The sequence below is a fragment of the Pelodiscus sinensis genome, chromosome 2 (assembly GCF_049634645.1).
Source record: "Pelodiscus sinensis isolate JC-2024 chromosome 2, ASM4963464v1, whole genome shotgun sequence".
NCBI classification, from domain to species: Eukaryota; Metazoa; Chordata; order Testudines; family Trionychidae; genus Pelodiscus; species Pelodiscus sinensis.
In genome coordinates, this window is record NC_134712.1 from 223,087,825 (window position 1) to 223,092,716 (window position 4,892).

The window sequence follows — 4,892 nt, forward strand, 5'->3', positions numbered from 1 at the left end:
GCCGGAGCAGCCCCTCGCTCCAGCCTGTCCCGGAGCCTTCCCGCAGCCGCTGCCCGGCCGCTCCGTCCGTCGCTCAGCGCGGCTTTGGTGCGAGCGAGAGAGGGCGGGCTCCGGATCCGGCCTTGGTCCCAGCCCCGGCCTTCCTTTGCGGGGCGCCTGATGAGCATGGGCAGGCAGCACGAGCAGCGAGCGCCAAGCCCTGTGATCCTCGGGGGGCGGGGCTGCGACCCCTGCTAAGATGCATCCTCAGGCAGGGACTCGCTCCGAAGTCACTCCGGGATCCCTGTGAAGGCTCCAGGCACTGCACGCCGGGGCAGCCCCGCTAAGGTGCATTCCTGAGCCCCAAACAGGACAGCTGTGGGAGGAGGGGCACTTGCTACCTCGGCAGGGCGCCCATGCGCGGAGTTTCCTTTCTTCGGGGAGGGATTAGTTACAGATTTACGCCCCCCCCGCCGCATCACGGTGTGGCGGCGGGTAGCCTGCGTGAGCCCGTGGTGTCCTCAGGGCTGCTAGAGAAGTTTCCTTTAATATAGTACGTGCCTGAATTTTTCTCTCCAGACTAGGGGGGTGTCTACACTTTATTAGACACCAGTTACTGTCCCCTGCCAGCTGACTCGGGCAGGAGGGCGGGGGCTAGGAGGCGGTTTGATTGCAGTGGGGATGGTGCCGAAGGGTGTGTGCAGTCTGGGCTCTGGAACCCTCCTGCGCGGACGTATCCAGAGCCTGAGCTCCACCCCCCCCCCCTTAGCATCCTCAGTTACCCTGTAAGGGTCCGAGCCTGTTGTCTGCGGCGAAAGCCCCATTGACTTCAATGGGAGTCAAAACCGAGGGCCCGATCCGGCGCCGTCCTTGCTCACAAGAGGCGGAATCATACGGACCCTTTGGGTTGCAGGATCGGGGCCCGGCATCGCTGGGAAGCGCGATGCGTTTTGGTCCCTTGGGAGGGTCAGGCTGGACAGAGCTGAAATGCAGCCAGGCCCCACCGGGACCTCTCCTTCCGGACAAGGACACCAGGGGAAAGCTGTTGGGCCCGGTGACCGCCCTGCCCTACCCTGCTCGGTGCTTTCCATAGCTGCGGGGGTGGTGGTAAAAGCGATCGGTGAGGATGCGCCGTGACACCCTGGTTTGTGACGCAGCCATCTGCCTTTCCCTTTGTTTAACCGAACTATCTCCATGCTGCTGTCTCTCAGCCGACTCGCATTTCTTTGCCTGACGCTGATTTAGTGATCACAGCCCGTAGCCGGACTTTTTCATCAGGAGCTTCTTAGTACAGAACCCAAAGAAATTCTTCTGGACTCGAACAAAAGAAGCAAGCCCGGCTCCCTCTCCTTCTGCACAAGGGACAGTGAGGATATTATGTAAGACTTAAAACTCCCCTTTGTGCTTACTGTCCAGCATCCCTCTAGTTTGATTTCACTTTCACTGACATTTTCATCACAGCTTCCCTTCACTTCCCAGTCCCACAGAATCATGTAATATTTTTGAAATATATGCTCTCAGCGTGTAGCCCAAGTTTTACTCTCTCTGTTCCTCGGTAATAATAACAGAAGCAGTAACTGGGAGCTAGTCTCTAGCAATCTTGTCTGCCAACATTCAGGATGTTTTAGATCAATTGGGACCCCAATGAAAAACAGATAAGCTTAGTGTATAAAGTCAAAAAGAGTGATACAAAAACAGAATTTTAGTATAATTTTTATTATATTTTAGCATCATCTAGTTTTTTTCTACATAGGTTGTAATACTACTTTCATTATAGTAATACCAGAGCACTTTCAAGCAGTGTTTTAAGCAGTGTGACAATACTTGTCAAGTGTGGTTCATTTTCTCTCTTATCCTCTTCCCAGCAGGAGTCCTAAATTCACTAGCCATTACCTATGATCAAATATATGCCAAACCTGTAGAGTACAATACACAGACTGCAATCATTTCCCAAAACCAAACTATGAAGTAGTCTGTCTACATCAACTATCATCAACCTTTTAAGAACATCAGATGAAGAACTATAAAATTCATAAGTTTATAACATCTGAAATGTTTGGAAATTAACATCTCCTTGGCTTGCATTTTGAGGCCAATGTATGCAAAGCTGGTTCTTTTAGGGGCACTGTTGGCTTAATGGTTAAAAAGGGAACCATCATGTTAAACATCATATTATATATAGCCTTTAGTTGGGGTTTAATCAATAAACCCCAATAAAATATCTCCACTCATAGACAATAAATAAATACAGAAAAGTAAAACCTGTGGTTATCCCTCAAACATACCAGACATTGTAACATATCTAATGACTTTTATACATGAAACTGTATGGTGGGTGATGGATGTGTGATTTCCAAAACACACTAATGTGTCCTGCATTAATTGGTCTGTGTAGATTCTGCAGTGTGACTGAAGATTCCATAGTGCACTTTGATGTAATGCTCTTTGAAACAGCACTACATTAACATGCACTAGGGAACATTATAAAAAGCGATTAATTAACGTATATCCTACCATAATGACTAATGTATAACATATACATTAGTCATTACAATATATACACAGAGAGAGCCTCAAATTCCACCCATTTTTGGACCTCTACATAAAAACATGTCTAAAAATAAACCCAGAAAAATGAAAGTAATCCTCTCTTCCCCCAGCAGAAACCTTACTTATAAGATTTCATTTCTATGATATGGTTGTGTATTAGTTTGCCAAACTTACATAATTTGGGCTGAAAATTTCTATGCCTAAAGTCTGCTTAAGGGTAACATTTGGGAGGGGAAGTTTCAGATAAAAATAGGTCATCTTAGCTATTTACAAAAACAAAGTTCGGGAAGAACACATTGATTTTTGTCCCTTTTAAATGCTGAGAAACTTGGTGCTTCCATGCTTTAGAGTAGGAATTTGAAATTTGGCAGCATGGTTGCCCCTACTGTCAGAGATATGCAATTTGCCATGATTGTGAAAATCCACCGAAAGCTGCTCAATTTACAAGGCTCCGAAAAACCTCCATTTGCACTTACTCATAGGCTGGCTACGTCTAGACTGGCATGATTTTCTGGAAATGCTTTTAACGGAAAAGTTTTCCGTTAAAAGCATTTTTGGAAAAGAGCGTCTAGCACTTTTTGCGGAAAAGCGTCCGTGGCCAATCTAGACGCGGTTTTGCGCAAAAAAGCCCCGATCGCCATTTTCGCGATCGGGGCATTTTTGCGCAAAACAAATCTCAGCTGTCTACACTGGCCCTTTTGCCCAAACGGGAGCAGCATAGTATTTCCGCAAAAAGCACTAATTTCTTACAGTAGGAAGTCAGTGCTTTTGCGGAAATTCAAACGGCCAGTGTAGACAGCTGATTTTCCGGAAAAGCGGCTGATTTTCCGGAAAAACTGTCCAGTCTAGACACAGCCTAAGAGTTTGGCAGATAAATTATTGAAGGTTCCCTCTGCACTGAGTATGCCTCAGCTTGGGGCTAGATAGGTGGAGCAGGACTTTTTCTGTGATTGCTTCTACTGTTCTGCTGTGGAGTAGGGCACAGGCACTAATAGTGAGATTGGTCTCTTGTGTTCTCAAATTCATGCTTCCCACTGCTGACACCTTGAATGCGAAGCAAGGTGGAAGATGGGATATAGGATCAGGAGCAGCAGACATGAAGGGGGAGGAACAAGGAGCAGGGGAAAGTTCAAGCATTGGGAGGGGAAGGGCAGGAACTGTAGAGGGAGAGATCATGAGCAGGGGAAGGAAAATGGGATAGACAGAAGTTTGACAGGGAAGGCAGAGAAACAAACAAATTGTGCGTGCCTCTAACCTTTATTATAAAAGGGAAAATGTATCAATAGCTATAAAATGTGTAGCAGCACCTCCATCTACATGTTTTGCTAGTCTTTAAAGTGCTGCTACACATTATTAGTTTTTAAAAACATTTTTCCAGTTACAGACTAACTTGGCTACCCCTCTGAAGCTTATAAAATGAGTGTGTGTTGAGCAATTGACAGAGAACACTTCACCTTGCAGAGGAAGGTGTGTGGGGAGAGAGCAAATACAAATGTCCTTACTTTAGACTGCAAAAAAATGTAAATTCCTTATGGCCCTGATTCCCTTTCAGACTACCTGTTGAGATGCACTGCACTGGAGCATACTTCCTTCAGAATGTGAAATTGAACATTCCTTTGTTGTCTCGCTTCTAGGTGTGATGCTTCCTGACAAAATATGTGCTTTCATCCTCTTGGATTGACATAGAAGATAGCAGCATGCTTTTGCTACGGTCAGAGTTACTCTGTTAGTGCAGCTGGTAAAAAAACATGCTGCAGACCTACAGCTATCATCTCTACTGCTGACTGAGAGGGTGTTAATATGTTTCTTCAGGATGAACTTTTTGTATTTTTAGCTTTAGAAAACTTAGGCTGTAGGTGATAACAGTCTCCCCTTCTGTCTGAGTCACACTTGCCCTCTCCCCAAGTCTGGGCTTCAAGACCCTCTTGTCTGGCAATGTCTGTCTGCCAGGTCCTTGTTTGCTTCAGCCACATGCCATGATCAGCCCCACTGTTACTCATGACACAGTAAGCAGATGTCCATCCCAATCCAGGGTTACTTGTGGCATGGTGGACATCTGCTATCCCAGCCCCAGTGTTACTTGTGGAACGGCAACATCTGCCATCTCTCTGTCCCTGCAGCTTCCCTTTGCAGCTTAGTCCTGACCTCCCCTTTGGCACAGCTAGTCTGTGCTGCTCCCTTCAGCTCACAGGCTATGACTGCACTGGAGGCTTTTTGCGCAAAAACAAACACCCATGGAGCATCCACACCTCAAATGTGCTTTTGTGCAAGGAAATCAAGAGTAAAACGTCAGAACAGAGGGCTTTTTCCACCTTAGGTAAATGTCCTTTTACAAGGCATAACTCTCTTTAGTGCAAGAGTTC

General features: G+C 46.5%; 1 long non-coding RNA gene across 1 annotated transcript; it reads left to right on the forward strand.

Annotated features, from left to right (window-relative positions):
• Window positions 1-694: 694 nt before the first annotated feature.
• Window positions 695-4,293, forward strand: LOC142827360 (uncharacterized). The gene is made up of 2 exons (XR_012902072.1): window positions 695-1,358; window positions 4,164-4,293. It is a non-coding gene; the product is annotated as an uncharacterized LOC142827360 (long non-coding RNA).
• The last annotated feature ends 599 nt before the right edge of the window (window positions 4,294-4,892 follow it).